This window comes from Ursus americanus, chromosome 13, assembly GCF_024610735.1.
Source record: "Ursus americanus isolate L20-20 chromosome 13, mUrsAme1.1.p, whole genome shotgun sequence".
Lineage (NCBI taxonomy): Eukaryota > Metazoa > Chordata > Mammalia > Carnivora > Ursidae > Ursus > Ursus americanus.
The window spans coordinates 44669622-44689905 of NC_142139.1; the positions used below are offsets into that span (position 1 = coordinate 44669622).

General features: G+C 38.9%; 1 protein-coding gene across 4 annotated transcripts in view; it reads right to left on the reverse strand.

Moving 5' to 3' along the window:
- Positions 1-20284, reverse strand: part of PDGFC (platelet derived growth factor C) — a 199875-nt gene that overhangs the window by 15134 nt on the left and 164457 nt on the right. The gene's annotated exons all lie outside the window — the stretch shown is intronic.

Here is a 20284-nt window from a genome sequence, read left to right on the forward strand (position 1 = left end):
AACTTTTGAGAGTAGAAACCAAATGTAATACATTTCTATTTACTTTCAGTATTTTTTTAGTTGTCCAAGAAATGCAATATTGCTTTGATAGAGAGTACCATTACAGTTAATAACTATATTATGGATATAAATAAACAATTATCTAATAAAAGCTTGCACTCTTAATTCAACCGATTTGGTAATACTGATTAAATTTATAATGTGAAAAGGTTAATGCAAATGTTTTGCAAATTTTTAAAAGATAAGCTAAAATGTATGTTTATGTAAAGTGAAAATTAAGGGTTGGTAATACTCAAAGAATAACTGAGTTATTACTCATGACTATGACGATATAAAACAAATCAAATGTGTCATGATCTGCACACCGAAAGTAAATACAGAAAGCTAAAACAAAAATATATTCTTCATTAAAATGTCAGAGTGCAGATGTATATTTTAGGTATGATATAAAATTGTTATTTAAGCTATTTTCAATTAGACCATAACCCAAGCATGGGTTGGCTTATTTTGTTTCCACGTTTATTTGAGACTCTCTGCATAGAGTGTTACTTTTGAAGCAATGAAAAGTTCCAACTGATATCAACACTGCTTAGATAAAAGTACGAAGTATTTATACAAAAGAAAGCAAAACAAAATAAGCCTGTGATATTGAACAAACAAAATACGCACACCTTGGGTTCTATGAAGTATTAGAATACCGATCCCCTGAAATGACAAAGATTGAGAGAACACCACTTCGCATACATGACTGCATGTATGTACTGGTCAATGTCATAAACTTCCAAGTTTCTAAATATTTAAATTAAAATAAGATAACTTTTTAAGACACACACACAGCTATCCCTACCCCAAAACAGGAGGGGATGATCAACTTCTTCCCCTGGATTCTAAGAATCAATCTTTGGACAGAACAGAGGAAGCAGTGCTTTCGTTAAGGGCCTTCTCATGACTCTTAACCACACCCACCGATTCAAGGAACAACCAAGTTGTTCACTTTTGTAGTTCTGCTTTTCTAAGCCGTCTAAAGGGATTCTCAGAGAAAAGGGGGAGTGATGGAAAAAAACAGAGGAAAAAAATGTCCTCTGATTTTTTAAGTTTTAGTTTTTCCTCTAACCAAAAACTACTCTTTTTAGTCTAAGTCATAGCCTTTTCTCCAAGATTTAGTGTCTAAAGAATTCTAACAATATCTTTTGTATTTAAAAATACTTATGTTGGGCTAAGTGCCTTGAATTGAATTGGAGCTGCACATTCTCCACTTCCTCTCTCTTCCATCCATCACGAAAAGAGATACTTATTACTTAAGTTATGGGTTGCCCTAAGACTATTTAGCGGATGATAATGGTCAGTAATGGAAGGCACAGTTTCTTGGTGTCCTGTAATGTAAACTAAATCAACACCCTTAGTGAGCCAGAGAAAAGCTTTCCTGCCATTACGTGCAGGGTAGCAGTGACAACCTGGTGATTGTCTAGTCCCAGCGTAGATGTTCAGGTATGTTACTTGGAGGGATAGATGGTGAAAGAGCAGAAGGGGATCTGAAATCTCTTTGCAGTGAAGTGTCCTGTCAAACAATGCCTTTCCAAAATGTCAGTGCCATGTGACCCTCAAGAAGGGTCCTACACAAAACGAGGTCTTTTAAATTTCTTGGTGAAAGTCATTCTGAATGACAAAATGATGTGAGAGAAGAGCCCTATCAAGAGCCAGTGAGTCTAGACTCTAATCCTGGAGCTGCTCACATTTAGGGAAGAGCATTTGGGCAGATACTATAAGCCCTCCGAGCCTCAGTTTCCTCCTCTGTAAAGCAACAGCTGCTAAACTCAGTCACCTCTAAGTTTCTTTCCAGGTTTTAATTTAAGAATTCGGTATAATTGTCAGAAACGAGAGGGTTCATTTTCTCCACATCCTTGCCAACACTCATCTCCTGTCCTCTTGATGACAGCCATTCTAACAGGTGTGAGGTGATATCTCATTGTGGTTTTGATTTGCATTTCCCCGATGACTAGTAATGTTAGGCATCTTTTCATGTACTGTTAGCCATTTGGATGCCTGCTTTGAAAAAAAAAATGTCTATTGAGATTCTCTGCCTATTTTAAAAAAATCAGATTGTTTGTTTGGTTTTGGTAATTGAGTTGTATGAGTTCTTGATATATTTTGGATATGAACCCCTTATGTGATATATGGTTTGCAAATGTTCTGTCCCATTCCACATGTTGCCTTTTCATTTGGTTGACTGTTTCTTTGATGTGCAGAAGCTTTTTATTTTGATATAGTCCCACTTGAATATTTTTGCTTTTGTTCCTTGTGCTTTTGGTGTTATTTTCAAAAAATCCTTAGGCACTGCTGTGGGAATGTAAATTTGTTCAGCCATTATGGAAAACAGTATGGAGGTTCTGTACAAAATTAAAAAGAGAACTACCATATCATCCAGCAATCCCATTCCTGGATATACATCCAAAGGAATGAAAACAGGATATCAAAAATATATTTACCCTATGTTTACTGCAGCGTTATTCACAATAGCCAAGATATGGAAACAACCTAAGTATTCACCAATGGATGAATGGATAATGAAAATGTGGTGTATATTTACAATGGAGTATTAGTCAGCCATGAGAAAGAAGGAAATTCTTACATTTATGACAACTTGAGGATGGAACTTGAGGGCATTATACTATGTGAAGTAAGTCAGAGAAAGACAAGTATTGTATGATTTCACTTACAGAATCTAAAAAAGCTGAACTTGTAGAAACAGAGAATAGAATAGTGGTTACCAGGGGTTGGGGGGTGGGTGGACATGTTGGGGAGATATTGGTGAAAGGGTACAAATTTGCAGTTAAAAATTAGTAAGTGCTGGAGAATATGTAACACTGCGATTATAGTCAACAACACTGTATTACAAACTTCAAAGACGTTAAGAGACCTTAAATGTTCTCACTACAAAAACAAAACCACTCTGTGATGTGACAGAGGTGTTAGCTAATGTTTGGTGGTAATCATAGCGCAAAGATAAACGTATGAAATTTACACATTGTACAACTTAAGCTCACACAATGTTATATGTCAATTATATCTTGATTGTAAAAAAAAGAAGAAGAAAAAAGAAGAAAAAAAAGTCCAATACAGATTCAGCAAAATTTTGGAAAGCTTCAAAAACAAAATATACTCCTTAATAAGTATGTGATGGGGTGGAACTCTATTTTTTTTTCTTTAAATTTTCCTTGTTGCCTTAGATTATCAGTAAATTTTGGAAGACACTGCCCCATGCTACAACTAACAAAATTTGACACTGATTTTTTTTCCTGCCCTGAGAGTGCATACAAGTTTACCCTGCTTATTAAGAATCCAAATGTCCCTAGAAAGGCATACATATCTAGCTTATGAATGGAAGCTGTGTGACTCTAAAAATCAGAAGAAACCAGGTTCATGTCTAGAGAATTGGTATTAGCATGTTTTCAAATACATATAGATACATGCCATGTTGTGAGCTGAACTGTATCCCTTTAAAATTCATATGCTGAATTGAATGAGGTACCCTTTAGTACCTCAGCACGAGACTGTGTACAGAGATGGGGCCTTTAAAGAGGTAATTAAGTTAAAATTAGGTCATCTGGGAGGGGCCTAATCCAATAGGGCTGGTCCTTAGAAGAGGAAATTTGCCTACGGACATGCACAGAAGAAAGACCACATGAAGGCCACAGGGAGAAGATAGCCATCTACAAGGCAAAGAGAAAGACCTCAGAGGAAACGAATCCTGTTGATACCTTGATCAGGAACTTCTAGCCTCAAGAACTCTGAGAAAATAAGTTCTGTTGCGTAAGCCACCAATCTGTGGTATTTTGTAAGAGCGGCCCTAGCAAACTGGCGCGTGGTGTGTCATCATCAACTTCTCATGATCCATTAGAGCAGCCAACAAAGATGAATTTTATACTATACCCATTAAATCACTTCACATTTATTCAAAAGCTTATGAGGTGGGCACTGGAAACAAAACAGACCAAAATACTTGTCCTGGTGAAGTTTAACCTTTATAAGCCAAGTATTCCCTATTATAGGAGAGATATCTCCCTCCCTATTGTAAGAGTGATTTATTCTTTGCCAAAACAAAGAATTGTTTTGAGACATTGGGAATTTGCTCCTGTGGATCAGAGAAGTAACAAAACAGTATCACACAAATCCTGGCGAGCGAGGACCATGAAAAGCGAATTTAATATGAAGGAATAACTGAAAAACAAATATATTTCTGCTTTTATTGTTGAAAAATAACTGGTAGCCCCTGTGTTCAGACCAAGTAATGGCCATCTGAGGTACCAGCTCAACACAGCAAGTTTAGCTGCAAGAATGAGTTCTCTTCTTGACTTCTCCAGTGCTAACTTTTGAAAAATCAACATTTTAGTGTTTTCGTATTTTATTATGGCTACTCTAAATATTTTATGCATTTATTATCATCTTTTCCTTTTTTAGAAAAAGAAAAGCTGACTCCCTGTTTGGAATAGTACCATCCAAGTTGCTTATCATTTCACAATAAATAGTTACGTATCTCTAAAAAACCATAGCTTGTCTTTTTATTAGGATTTTTGTAGCGAGTGCAATTTTAAAAATACAACATTTACAATGAATCTTCCCTGGACAAACACACACATACAAATGTTTACTCTGAGTAGCATAGCAACCACTGCAAAACTTTTAGGGCCTACAAAGATTTATGCTGCAGCTTTCTTAGTCAACTGCATACAGTACATTTCAAACTGATAAGGAGCCTCTCACTTCATTCATACCTAACAGAAGGGTTAGGAAAGCGAATAGGTTTTATGACTGTTGCAGTCATGCAAAACAAATAAAATAATAATCCAGGTGTTGAAAGAGAAGAAAAAAAAAAAGGTTCAGTCTTGTTACATCACTTCTTCAGGGTTCCCTCGATCTCATTTATAGAATGTGGAGCTGATAATAATGTATATAGGTCTGACTTTTTAAAGAGCTTAGGAAGCAGACAGGGCATGCAGACAAAAATGCCTGCCAGGAACAACTGACGGGAGGTTCTCTAAAGACACAAGAATGCCCTGGAACAATTCATTTAAACATGCTTCTTTGTCCTTCCCCTTGTTCTTATCTGAATTCATCCAGAAAGCTATCTTGGTTATGTTTTTAAATTATTTTTAAGCCAGCAAAGAAAAGCAAATGCCTGCATTCCTACTGGAGAACAGATGTTTTAATACTCTGTGGGTAATGCAGATTATATATTTAAGTGAGAAATCCTAGGGAAGGTGGCCGATTGTATTCATATGAAGTCTTAATATTGAGAGGTTCTTAACTGAAATAAAACTTGACATATTTATATAAGCAAGCGTAGTGACAGGCCAGAATGAAGAGCGAGAAACGTTTATCAGCCAGAACTTAAAAGCAGTGATTTCAAGGCTTAAATCTGAAATTAACCTGCAAATGCCCAGGGCTTCCAGGTTGCAGGCAAACCCTGAGCAGCAGCAGGGCCTGCCCATGGAAGAAGTAGAGCACTAGCTTTGCCAAAAGTGTTGCCTTAAAGAAAGTCATGTTTATGTTCATAAGCACGGCTTCTTACTAAATTAGTGGATGAAATAATTGCTATTGGCCAGATTCCTATCAGCATGAAACTTGAGAATTACCACCATCTGACTAAATTGGCACATTATGACACTGTTACCCTCAAATCCTCCTCACCTAAAGCGTTTGTGGCCCGCAGGCACCCCAATGAAAAAACTTCACCCTGATGCCAATGCCTTAGATGGGAAGGTCTCCCAGGAGCCAACCCGTTACCAGGGGGCAGGCTGATTGAGGGCCGGTGAATCAGAGTCTACACGCGGGTTTTCCACTTCCTAGGTGAAAGTGTGGATTAGAAGTAATAATTTATATTGAAAACTAGAATCCCATGGGACAACTAAATAACATACTCCCAAGCACATTTTCCACAGTGGCATCTGTGGAAAGCCAAAATTAAGGGTTTTTTTTTTCCTACTAAGAGTTTAAAAATTATTCCTCTGAATCAAAAAATGTGACGGCCCATAAAAAGCTGAAACAACATCTAGCAGCTGCAAGTGTTTGACAACAAAGCATCACATGAATTTTTTCCTAATCTTATTACATTGGATGCCTGTAAATTTGCTTTGTTATAGTACCTGAGAAATGATCAAGTAAGGAATTCCAAATGAAAGAGAATGTAAACTAAGAACTGTTAGAAGAAAAACACACCTTCGCTGCAATACTTGAACTAATGTCCACCTCCACCCCAAATCCCTAAGACTCTTTCTTACAGAAATTTTCTCTTGTAAGTTCAGCATTCAATGTATCATTCAATAGCCAATAAGGGAAATTTTCAGGATGCTTTGTGAAGATCTAGCTGAGAAATGATGCTTTATATTGGTAGATATTTTCAATTATGTGTTCAATAAATTTAATAATGAAATAAAACCCTCAACTTCATTTGAATTTTGTACAGGTGGAAGACTTTCTTGAGTAAGAAACAATGGCACAGAATTATCTTGATCACTTGGTCATGAAGAATGCATTCACACTCTGGGACGCCTGCATGGCTCAGTGGGTGAAGCATCTGCCTTTGGCTCAGGTCATGATCTCAGGGTCCTGGGATCGAGCCCCGAGTTGGGCTTCCTGCTCAGGGGAGCCTATTGCCTGCTTCTCCCTTTCCCCGTGCGGCTCCCCTCCACTCACGCTCTCTAATAAATAAAATCTTCAAAAAAATTTAAAAAAATAAAATCTCTTGACATGGTAAGAAGAGTGGGAGCAAGTAGCTGAAATTGGAGATAGTGATAAAACAAATCCCTAAGGAGATGGCTGTGTGTGTGTGGGGGGGGTGGGGGCAGGGAATAAGATAGTCTAATGGAAGTAGTTCACAGGTATGTAAAGTAGAAAGGTCATCAATGACCCCCCACCCACTCCACTCACCAGCTTGAATCCACTGGTCCATTTTTTCGGTCTTCATCCTAATTTACAAGGAGCTTTGCAAGTTTTCTTCCTACCCCAACAGATGCTTCTCCTTAGCTCTGTTTGCTGGTTCTTCTCGATCACCTAGCCTCCACATGCTGGAGTGTTCCAAGGCTCATTGCTTGGACTGCTTCTATTTCATGTACATTCTTTCCTTCAGTGATCTCACATAGTTTCAAAGCATTATGTGTGATTTACATGCTGACTATCATCAAATCCCTATTTCTAACCTGCACTTTTTCGCTATCACAGCAAATGGCAACTCCATCATCTGGAGTCATCTTTTGTGCCGCTCCTTTCCCACATCCCACATCAAATTATCTTGGTTCTACATTTTGCCTATGTGTAGAATCTGACCCCTTTTCACCACCTCCACTGCTACGATTTTATTATTTATTTTTTTTAAAAAAGATTTTCTTTATTTATTTGACAGAGAGCACACGAGAGAGGGAACACAAGCAAGGGGAGTGGGAGAGGGAAAAGCAGGCTTCCCGCTGAGAAAGAAGCCTGATGCGGGGCTCGATCCCAGTACCCTGGGATCACGCCCTGAGCCGAAGGCAGACGCTTAACTACTGAGCCACCCAGGCACCCCTCCACTGCTACCATTTTATAATCCAAGTTACCATGAACAATAATTTAACTGGCCTTGTCAACTGAATTACATAATAGAGCTTTACACGTTCTACCACAAATGGGAGACATTATATTTTTATTATTTAAATTTTTCTAGAAATACGTATCTGCTTTTCAACTTTACATTTTTCAATTATGGCTTCTACTTTAAACATTCTACTGATTCCTTAACAGTAAAACCTGATGGAAGTAGTTTGTATGGATTTTACAAACCTCTCTTAACCCATTATGCTTTCTGAAAGTTGCTACTTATCCTGCCACGGAGTACATTCTATCTGGTCAGAAAGCACTCAGTAATTGTCCTACAGACTGCAGATGATGCAAATTGTGTTCTCTTCAGAGGAGGACAGCCATGCCCACCAGGCAAAGAAAACTGGGTGTTCCTATAAATTACATGGTGAACATCTTAACTATGTGTGTGTCTGTAGGGATAAGTGTTCAAAGCAGAGACACTATCACCTCCCTTAGAAAATTGTTTTAAGGACTAAGTAAAACAGTACGATTTAAAATATTAATAAATATGTGAGCATTATACATATTAGGAATTACCATGCATATTTTTATTGTATATTCCATTAATCACATTACATCAACTTTAGTCGAGATAAACAATTATTTTTAAAAAATTTAGTTCATGATTTATGTTGGTTTGTGCTGTATGGAGTGACATTACCTATTTAGTCAATGTTCACTGATATCCCCACCCAACATTCTTAGAACACTGACATGGCAAATCAGAGCTTGTCCTGCCCCAGAGGGGAAATCCTTGTTCAAACTTCTTTCTCTGTTAAAGCAGATTTATATTCAGTAGCTCTTCTCAGGGGAGAAACAGGCATTTCACAAGAGCGAGTTCAGGAAATGCAAGTCTAGGTATGTTTATGGCCACGAACAGCTCTATGCTAAGGAACTTAAAATATATATATATATATTAATATCCTTAGCTCACATCTCTAATTTCAGTCTTCTGAATCCTTCTTCCTTGCCTATAAACTCTTTACGTGAAATTAAACAAATAAAACCCCACCAAAAATGCAGGATTTCACTAGTCAGGCCTACTGTGTGACTGTTAACTACAGTGTGTAGGATTATATTAAAACAAACTCCTTTAAAGTAACTATTCAGCAAAAAGTGCTCACTTCACAGACGGAGGCAAATATGGATGACAATTATCTTATCAAGCGCTAGATCACTTCCTTTCACCTTTTTAATCACTCTGTGACATTCCTATTATGCCATTAAGTCTTCAGTGCTCATCCCCAAATCTGAACACGTCCAAAAAAGGAAAGCGTAAACAGTTTTATGTTCTTTCCTGATGCCCTTTCGCATTGGTCACTACACCAAAACGAAACTGTGTTACAAGGCCAGAATTCCGGACACATCTAAAGGAATCACTCAAGGCCAAAAAGAGCATAGAATATTCTTGTGAAGAGTTGCTGTCATTATCCCCAAACACACCAGGAAAGTTGGTATATTCTGTTGATGTAAGCGAGATATGACTTTGAAACTGGGGGCAGATAAAAGCGAGATCGTCTCACAAACTGTTATATGACTCTCATGTGCTGGCACTGAGGTGATGAAGCTTGATCGCCGTTGTGCGGTTCTTACTCCTTGATGGATAAGCCAGTGTCCCCTGGGTAAGGACTCCCACAGGGCTTGAAGACTAAGTGCCATGAGACCACTTCATTCCACTGGAAAAATTAAGGGGAGGTTACAAAGAAGAGGTTAAAGTTCATCTAGAGCTCAGAGAGTAAGAAAGGACTTACACAGCTTAGAAGGAAGCACTTCCGGTATTTACAATGAGCCCGAGCTGGGAGAAGCAATGGTGCTGGGTTAAAAGGCCGAGGAACAGCAGAGCTGAAGCACTGTCACTGGGGTGGGGAGGGTGGGGGGGGAGGAGCAGATGCCAGGGGGGAGGCTGTGGAGGCAAGAGAGGGTCTATGATTGATTAGGAAGCCTCTGTGTGCGACAAGCTATGGAATTTGGATCTAATCACCCAGCAGCAGGAGAATCCAAAACAATTTTAAGGAAGGTGGGATACAATCAAGTTTATATTTTTGGTTTTCTACTGCTCTTCTCTGTGAGTAGGTGTTCTAGATTGGGGGGAAAGGGTGTGAAGACTCTGGTGGAAGCCATAAACAATGCTTGGAAATCGGAACCTCTGTCCATGCTGTTTCCCTTTGTCAGGAATTACCTTTCTCCCTTCCTCATTTGGCTAATGGTGACTGATGAATAAAGATTCAACTCCTCCAGGAGGCTTTCACTAGCCACGCTTTTCTCTCTCTGTACCCCTGCTGCTAAGCTGGTTGCCTTTTTCCTCATCCTCTGCCACATTTCCCAGGATACTGAACTGAAATTATTGCACATCTCTCTCCTGCTTGCCCAGAACATATTTCAGAGAAGAGGATAACTTTCTTACATCTCCTGGATAACTCTGATCCCTGGCAGAAAAAATATGAATGAAGTATATATTTTTTAAAAAAGTATGCTTTATAATCTGATGAGAACTGTTGAGGAAAAGAAATGAAGGGAAGGGTGTCAAAGTCTATGACTGTGGTAGAATCCACAGAGACTGGTAGCTGGTGGAATAGGGAGTAAGGAAAAGAGGAATCCAGAAAGCTATTATATATTTCTAGCTTGAGAGAATGAGCTGAGAGACACAGATAACCAGCATGGACAAAATAGGGAAGGATGAAAGAAGGAAAAAGGTTTGTGTTGGGTCATTTGAAGTAGGGGAGCTGTGGAGTAATGGCATGGGGACGTCTAATGGACAACTGCAAATACTTCCATGCCATGAAATACTAAGGACTGGCTAGGGATAGAGATTTACAGTCACTGACACATATAATGTTAGTTCGAGCCACGGAATAAGAGAACAAACAAAATGAGAAGAGAAGCTAATCAAAGAGAGGTAACTGGGATTCCCAGTATTCGGATGCCGGGCTAAAGCACAGGAGCCCACACCGGTGCCTGAAATAGAGCAGCCAAAGGGGCCAGGAGAGACCCTGCAGGCCCTGGAGGCATTGGCCATTCTGCAGCCAAAGGGGAGGACAGTTTTGAGATGTGGAGATGGATAGCAACATCAAAGTGATGGAAAGATCAAGAAGGAAGAGGGATACAAATAAGCCACGGTAGTTATTAAATAGGTGGTCTTTTACACACTCAGGAAGAGAGAAGCTTCACTGAAGTAGATAAGGAAGAAAGAGCCGTAGAGAAAAAGGAGCGTAAATGGAGAAAGTGACTAGAACATTAACTTCATTAAGCATGCGGTGAGAAAAAAAAGGAGCCAGATGAATGGGTTTTTGGGAAGAAAGATTCCAAAAAGGCTTAATATAATAAGGGGAGAAATCTGCGTGCATTTGCAATCAGTAAAGAAGAAGCCTGATGAAGAAAACAAGACAGGAAATTTGAACACAGAGGAGGGTTAATATCCAGTGCAGGTAAAGACAGGGCATGACTATCATCCTGATAAACTGCATGGAAGAGTAAAATGTCACAGCATTTCTGAAAGGTAATGTAACAGTATTTTCCACAAGCTTTAAAAATGCCCTTTTCCTAAGATCTTATAATTTCCTATTTAGAATTTTACCCTAAGAAAATAATCAGAGGTACAATTTAGGGCTATTCATTGTAGCATTATTAATAGAGAAGAGTAAAAATAAAATGAAGTAAAAACTTAAATGTTCATAATGGGAAGATTGTTTAATAAATGATTATCATGTACGTATGTATATACAATGACGATTATTATATTGTCAGTAATTTTACTGTACATTGGAACACCGTAGAAATGAGCCCTAACAGCTTAGTGATAAAAATTACCTGTGAGCTAAACTAAAAAGCGAACAAGACAATTTACATTCTTGCATTTGCATTGTGCAAAGAGACGGAAGAGCAACCAGCTTACCATCTCTCGTTCATTGTTCCCTAATTTAAGGTTAAAAAACATCTAAAAATAGACTCTTCAGATGTCACACTGACATGCACGGCACCTACTGGCCGCCTAAGTCTTGAAAGGGAGCAGCCAGCATTAAGTAAAGAGATTATTGGACAGCTTTGTCAGTACACGTGAAATTGAGCTGTGATTCTAAAAAGTGTAACATTCTCATATTTAAAGAAGGTAAAATCCTACCAACCAGAATCAACTAAATAGATTATTAAAATAACCATTTTCTGTATGAGGAATCTAATGCATGGATTGGGAGGGCTAGAATACTCAGGCGATACAACGTTCAAGGTCAGTTTATGGGTATCTTTCCACGTTTTTTCCTTTGTCTTGCTCTTTACCTTGCCCCTCCACCTTGTCACCCTTTGCCCTAAATACCTGATGCTCTGAAGTGATCTTTATTCTCCTCACCCCATCTCACTTTCTAAAAAATCCTCATTGTTTCAGCTGACTTATACAAGATATTAAGGGGATAAAACTTGTGAAACTATAACTGTTACCCTACAGATAAACAGGTACATCCGTTACGAATAGGTTAATTACCCAAGGGTCATTCGCATGACATAGAGATTCATTCAATTATTTGACATACTGAGTACCTAATATGGGTCAGACACTATGCCAGATGCTGAGGATACAGCAACGAACAAAATACATAAATATATATGCCTTTAGGAAGCATATATTCTACTGGAGAGAAACAGATCATAAGTACAATGAATGAAACAAACAGAACATTGGATGGTGAGATGTATTGTAGAAGAAAAGTAAAGTTGGGAGGGGATAAGAGAGACAGAGATGGTTCTAGGGAGAAGGTGACATTGAAGAATAAAGGAGGGTAGAGTATAAGTCACGTGGCTATCTGAGGACTATCATCCTAATGCACAGGGCGGCAGGGCAAGTAATCGGAGGCAGGAAGTATGTCTGTTCTATTCAAGGATCAGCAGGGAAAGGACACTGTGGCTAGATTACAGCTTAGAGATAGCAGGGGGCCAGATAATAAAGGACCTTGCAGGTCACTGTCAGGATTAAGAATTTTCTCTGGGAGAGCTAGAGGTAGAGTCACCAGATAAAATATAGGATGCCCAGTTACATCTGAATTTCCGATAAACAACAAATGATTTTTTAGTGTAAGTGTGACCCAAAAGTTACATGTTTGTTATTTAGCCGAAATGAAAATTTAACTGGGCATCTTCTGTTTTTATGGGCTAATTTTGGTAACCCTAGAACAGAGCCATTGGAGAGTTTCAAGCAATGGCGTGACATTACCCGACTTAACGTTTGTAGAGGATCCGACTGCTGTGCTGAAAAGAGACTGCAGGAAGGCGAAAGCGGAAATAGTGAGGCACTTAGGAGGTAGTTCTAATAATCCAAACGGAAAGGTTGAAGAGGCAGCTGTATATTCAAGAGATTTGAGGTTAGATGTTGGGGCTGGCTACATAAATTTGGGAGCCAGTGGTCTACAGACAGAACAAAAGCCACGAGATTGGGTGATTTCACCAAATGAGTGGGTGTTGGTGAGGAAGAGGTAAGTACCATGGTTTCCCAGTCTGGATGAAGTGGTCTTAATTCAAAAGGGAGGGTCCTATGGATGCTCCCATAACCCCAGGTCAGAGGGAGGAGCAGACACCAGTAAAGGGGACTGAGAAGGAGCAGTCAGTGAGGCGGGAGAAAATGGAGAGTGTGGTGAGCTGAGAACCAGGTGAAAAAGTGTCCAGCAGAAGAAAATGAGGATCGGCTGGGTCACATGCTGATGACAGGTCTGAGAAAAGGTGGACAGAGACTTTTCAATGGATTTGGCAATATGTGTTCCTAGGAGACCTTAACAGGTGCAACTTTGGTAGAATGGTGGGGGCAAAAACTTGCTGAGTATGAGTTAGGAGAGAATAAAAAGAGAGCAATTGGAGAGAGCAAACAAAGAACTGTTCTGAGGAGCTGCTGACAGGGAGACCAGGAAACAGCTCTGTAGCTGGATGGGGATGTCGGATCAGGAATGACATACTGCTTACAAGACGAGAGAAAGAGTAGCATGTTTGTATGCTGAGGGGAATGAACCAATAGGAAGTCAAAAAGACGGTACGTGTGTGCATGTGCACGGAAAAGAAAGAAAGGGGGAAAGAGAGAGGGAGAAGCATGCAGATGCACCCCTTGAAGAGAAGGAGACAACAGGATATGGAAGGGATGCAATGAGGCAGACACCCCAGTTCTCCAAAGTTCACCCAAGGTCACAGGAAGGCCAGGTGTCAAGGTACAGATGAGATAGATGGGTAAAGAGCATGGGGAGAGCTGGTGAAAGTCCTCTTCTGATTGCCTGTATTCTTATGAAACAGGAAGCAAAATTATCATCTGAGAGTGAGGATGGGAGAGATGATACTAGAGGTCTGAAGAGACAATAAACTCTAAAATGGCAGTTGTGGCGAGTGGGAGAGAGGATGGGCAGAGAAACTGTAGGATGATTGTCCATCAGCACTACTGAACATTTGAATAGAAATGAAAAGTAATTTCAGTTAGAATGACAACAGAATTTCATTTGTGGACACCGTTCATGGTGTGGGGGTGTAACTCCGTGGTTCGGTATTTCCAGAAGTTTCTTAAATCAGGAGCGCTTGCCCAAATGCTCAGGGGAGGAGACCCACAAACAAGGAGTCACAGTAGGCAAACACTGTAGTGATGGGGGCAGAGAAAAGCTCAGAGCCAACCCTGAACACAAAAGAAGACAAGAGTTCAAGGAAGCATGTCCACAGCGAATCACGAGAACCTCCCATGTGTCCTGAGATTAATGAGGACTTCCAGAATGTCGTTGCTGAGGCCCCGTAAGAGCCTGACTAGAGGAGATTCAAAAAGAGTCTATACTAATCTAGTTTTAGAGATTTTTAAAGACAAACTGGTACAAAAAGTCTGTTATGAAAAAGGTAAATTTAAATATCAGAAACCCAGCCAGACCCCTAAATCCCCACTTGAATCAAGCACTTGGGTTATTTAGTCATCACAGTGAATTCAGTATGTTTCTTCTTATTCCATGTGAAAAAAAATGCTGAAATTCAAATTCTAATTTTAATCACCTTTCTGACCGATTAGCCTAAAAGAAAAGCATTTGGTTAAAAGTATTAACTTCACGAAAACTTGCAACGTTCAGCGTAAGCAGTGTAGCTTCTAAAATTGACAAATCAATTTTAATGACACTGATTTAAGTCTGCAGTGAACCTGATGCCACTTTTATTTTCTGTTTCTCACAAATGGTGACTTTAAAATAATTCATCTTTCTAAATGTCCTTCCTATTCACTGATGTGGAAATAATTTCTGGCTGCTGCTGATTTTATGCAGAATATATGGAAATAATTATATACTAGGACCAGCGAAACTGTGGTTTTTAGATGCTCGGATCAACTGTGGTTTCAGGCTGTGCCACCGCTGTTCCCAATCTAGGAAGTGGTGAGTTTTGTTTTGGGGTTTAAAGTATAGAATTATATAATTGTTGACACCGAGCTAACCTCTTTCTTTGATATTCAGAGCATGGTATAATCCTGTACCAACTGCGTAAAGCAGCTTCTCAGTGAACTTTGGAAATAATCGTGTTTTTCTGAGTTTTACCGCTCCAACCTGAAAGCATTTATTTCCCATGCTAGCCAAAGTCAATGAAGCTGGTAAGATGCGAGGTTTTCCCTTTAACCAAACACAGAGTGCAGACAGGAAAACTTATGAATCTTTAACAGAGCCCAGAGAACCGTTTTTCTTTTCTTTTCTCTTAACTTTTTTTTTTTTTTAAGATTTTATTTTTTTATTTGACAGAGAGAGAGCACACACGAGGTGGGTGGGGGCAGAGGAAGAGGGAGAAGCAGATTCCCTGCTGAGCAGGAAGACTGATGCAGGGCTCCATTCCAGGACCCTGGGATCCTGACCTGAGCCAAAGGCAGATGCTTAACTTAACCGACTGAGCCCCCCAGGTGCCCCGAGAATTGTTTTTCTGATTTCACTAAACAGCCATGTGCAAAATGAGGATGAGGCCCTTAATTCTTCACTTGACAACTGTGCACTCTGAAATGCTAAGTGATGTACGCATCTGGTTTTGAAAATATTTCTATAAAATTTTACATAAGACAAGAGACTCAGATAAACCAAAAGTATCTATGTGGAATGGTGGAGCAATGACTGGCTATAACTGCAAAATACTGTACGTAGATAACCAGTGGAAGGCTACGAATGTGGTCCAAGCCCCGCATGGGCATCTAGGTACATGCGTGCAGGCACACGCCCGGTCAAACCCATGAACGCTGTTCTTACTGAAAATTAGGCCGCTTATGGGATGGCTGAGAAACTGGAGAAGCTGAGTATAGTCTGAGGTAGTAAAAGATTATGGGACATCACTTAAAACTGGAAGGGATATTTTGAGACAACACTGTATCATGGGGAAAAAACATGGAATTTTGAATCAGAAGATCTGGGCACGGACCCGGATCCATTATTTAGTATTTGTGGCTGTGGTCACTGGCAAATCACTTATTTTCTCTATGTTTTAGAATACTTATAAGACAAAGTTAAAAATAAATAAGCTACCTAATTTACTGGGTTGTTCTGAAGCTCTAATAAGACGATGTGCATAAATACATTTTATAAGGTAATAAGTGGTCATGCATTACAAGTAATGGAGAAAGTCATTAAAATCACTGCATGCAGTTTCAAAGGAAAGATTAGGACCAGTAAGACGGAGTTAAGAGAAGAAATTTTTTTGCTTAATACAAGAAAGAAATTTCTAAAAACAGTATTGGTTAAAAATGGAGGGGCCTCAACAGCTAAAAGATAATGAATTCATGAGTTTTGGGCCAAAGTCACAAAGTCATTTTGTTTGGGAAGCAAAGGGATTGTGAATCAGATGGAAGATATGCAAAACTAATTTAAAGGTGTCTTCCAATCTTGAAACTCTATGAATTTGGTAGGATAGAGTCCAAATATTCAAACATTAATAATACAAAGAGAATCTGCAGCGTAAACTGGCCACCAGATCAGCTGCTTTGTGCTTTGCAAATCCTACCCACCCTGAATTGTCTTTCTTTTTTTTTTTTTTAAAGATTTTATTTATTTATTTGACAGAGATAGAGACAGCCAGCGAGAGAGGGAACACAAGCAGGGGGAGTGCGAGAGGAAGAAGCAGGCTCACAGCAGAGGAGACTGATGTGGGGCTCGATCCCGTAACGCCGGAATCACGCCCTGAGCCAAAGGCAGACGCTTAACCGCTGTGCCACCCAGGCGCCCCAACACCCTGAATTTTCTAAATAAAAATATTAACTTCAAGGAGTAAACACAGGAATTTGCATCAGTTGTTCATTGAGATTTTTAAAAATCACAGTTACCTATTAAAATAAACGTGTTAATGCATGTGAAAGTATTGTGTAATTTGAAAGGCATGATATAAACCTAGGTATAGATATCATGATGTTACACAAAGAAATGGGTACTGCAATTAATTCACAGTGTTAATGCTGGGAACTTGGACATTTTTTATTACTTTATATGAGCTGCATTTTTTTCCTGTCTCACTTTAAAATTTTAGTTCCTATGTAAGCATCAATTTCACATCTTGATGGTGGCAATGATTTCTAAGGTAAACCACTAAGGGTTTTCCCAGGATTAACATCCATATTGGGCACAGGGCTGCTGTTCCCCAGCTTCAGGCTCTAGGACTCTGGTTTACCACAAAAGAATCCAGAGGCAGGCATTTTTGCAGCCAGTGCTACTTATGACTGTGCTATTGGTTATCACAGAACATGTGCCAGCAGAGCCCTCGTGAAAGATATTATTTATCACTCATTCATTTACTTTGAATTCATTAACATTTTGGAGTGCTTACTATGTGCCAGGTGCTTTGCTAAGAAGTGAGAATACAACAGTCAATAAAAGTCTGGCATGACAAGAAGGGTAAGAACTGCAGGCATCCCTGTAAAAAAAGTATAATCATTAATGTTTATGTTCATTTTATGACAGATTTTTCTGGAACCTAAAAATTTAAAAATGAGCACATCAAGTTTGACATGCCTTTCATACATCCAAGCTAATTCAAACATGTATTTTCTTTTTTAAGTAATCTCTACATCCAATATGGAGCTCAAACTCACAACCCCAAGATCAAGAGTCATGTGCTCCACTGACTAAGCCAGCCAGGTGCCCCTACGAATTGCCTTTTTCTTTCTTTCTTTCTTTCTTTCTTTCTTTCTTTCTTTCTTTCTTTCTTTCTTTCTTTCTGTCTGTCTGTCTTTCTGTCTTTCTGTCTTTCTGTCTTTCTTTCTGTCTTCTTTCTGTCTTTCTTCTGTCTTTCTCTCTTTCTAGATTTTATTTATTTATTTGACAAAGAGAGAGAACAGAAGCAGGGGGAGCAGAGGGAGAGGGAGAAGCAGGCTCCCCGCTGAGCAAGGAGCCCGACGTGGGACTCTATCCCGGGACCCTGGGATCATGACCTGAGCCGAAGGCAGACGCTTAACCCAATGAGCTACCCAGGTGTTCCAAATTTTCTTTTTTATCAAAGAATATAATAACAACAGCTTTATGAAATCAAGAAGCAAAAGAGAGAAAATACTGTGAAAAGTGTAACAACATGAATAAAAAAGTTATTTAAAATAAGACTTGAATTCTAAAGAATTGATTCACATGTTAACTGAAGAAAAATCTGTTAAAGTAGTGTAAAAACAGATTTTATAGCAGTTAATAAGTCTTAAAAACAAAGTTCTACATATTAATTATTTAGCTTTATTTAGCATTATGTATACCCCAACAAAATTGTTCTAAAAATAATAAAATATGTTAGTAGCGGTAACCTTACAAAAATGCAATACAAAGATAAGTCTCAAAATAAATTAAAAGCATGGACTCACTGCCTAATACATGTAGGAATGGTAGCAACAATGTAACACCCTGTCTATGATGGGCTTAAAAACTAATCTCCATTTGGCCATCAACTTTCAAATCTATTCTAGGAAGGCCTGGAAACTTTGATATGGCTAATGAAACCCTCCCGTTTATTATTCATAGAGATCAAAAGGGATATATGAAAAGTAGTTTCACCACGGTTAACATCTGTAAATATTTTCTCTCAATCCCAAGGGTCAAGAAAAAGCCTAGAGTCTTTGTCTCTGCTTAAAACAAATGTAACAACAGACTGAAATTCTTAATGTTCTCAAAAGTATAGCACTGGGGATGGGGAGGTGAGTAGGAAAATGATTAAACAGGTATTAATACCTGTATGATTTACAAATGGATAAAAAATTTAAAAAAGACAGATTTTATTGAAGCCACAATCCGAATATAAGAAGGAAAATACAATTGTATTAATACCATTTGTTTATAATATGAATAAAATGATAGTGTATTTGTGGGATCCTTGAGCCAACTGCCAATTAGGAATTGAATTAAAATGTCAAAGTCACACTCCACGACAAACATTTAGCATTACGAATATCCCTAAGAAATTGTTCTTAAGTAGTAAAACATATTAGTAGTGGTAACTTTACATAGATGCAATACAAAGGTAAAAATCACAGAGCAGATTTTTAAAAACAAAAGCAAACATGTCAAGATCCGAAAGCTTAAGAAGAGCAGGGAACCAGGGGAGCATGCATGAGCAGAGAAGTGTTTTGAAACCACGGTATCTCCCAAGCAAAACGTCTCAATTTGAGTGACAGGTTATTTTTACCAAAAATGCTTTATCTTCAGGCAGAAATGCCATTCATACATAAAGAGTAAATAGCACTAACGGCCCCATTTCATGTAGTGTGCATTGTTCAGGAAGCCTAGAGACCTGTCTAAACAATGAAAAACTGTGCTTTCCAAAACCTTTAATCTGTGTTTCCAATTATACCATGGAGAGCACAGAGAACGAATTTCACACTCCCACATTTCATAAGTACTACCACGGGACAGCTACCCATACATAGTAGCTCTAGCCTCTTCTTCGGTTTCACTGAAAACAAAAAGATAGTCGGAGGGCATGAAGCGAGCAATCACTTTTGCCTGTGTTCCTGGCCACTGGCGAATAGTTACTGGGGACAAGCAGACTCTGGACTGTTGGTTCAAAAACCATTAGTTGATCCTCACACTAAAAGACTGATGAGTTTTTCAAAACTAAGTGTGAAAGCAAATTAAACCAACAGTGTATTATTGCACACACATGGTCCATTTAATTTCAGAGAATGCAAACAGGCCTTCTAATAAATAGTTCCTATCATCATTAAAGTAACAGTACCATTCTGAAAAGTGATCATTGAGGACAAGTTCCTAAAAAGGAGTAAGTTTTGAATAAGGCAACATAGATGGGAGGCCCTGAATCTTGATTTTCTAAAATCTATTTTAGGTCTTACAGGTTATAATGGAAAAATTTTTTTGGTATCAATTTTGGGGACTGTAAGAATGAATCCTTACATTTTAGTAGAATATGGTATTTTTCCAAAAAGGCAAGTAAAATGCCCAAAAGGTGTATTCTTTTTTTTTTTAAAGATTTTATTTATTTATTCGACAGAGATAGAGACAGCCAAGCGAGAGAGGGAACACAAGCAGGGGGAGTGGGAGAGGAAGAAGCAGGCTCATAGCAGAGGAGCCCGATGTGGGGCTCGATCCCATAACGCTGGGATCACGCCCTGAGCCGAAGGCAGACGCCCAACCGCTGTGCCACCCAGGCGCCCCAAAAGGTGTATTCTTTTATTTATAAATGATACATCTTTTACAATCTAGATCACATTTTTCAAATCCAAGCTGTA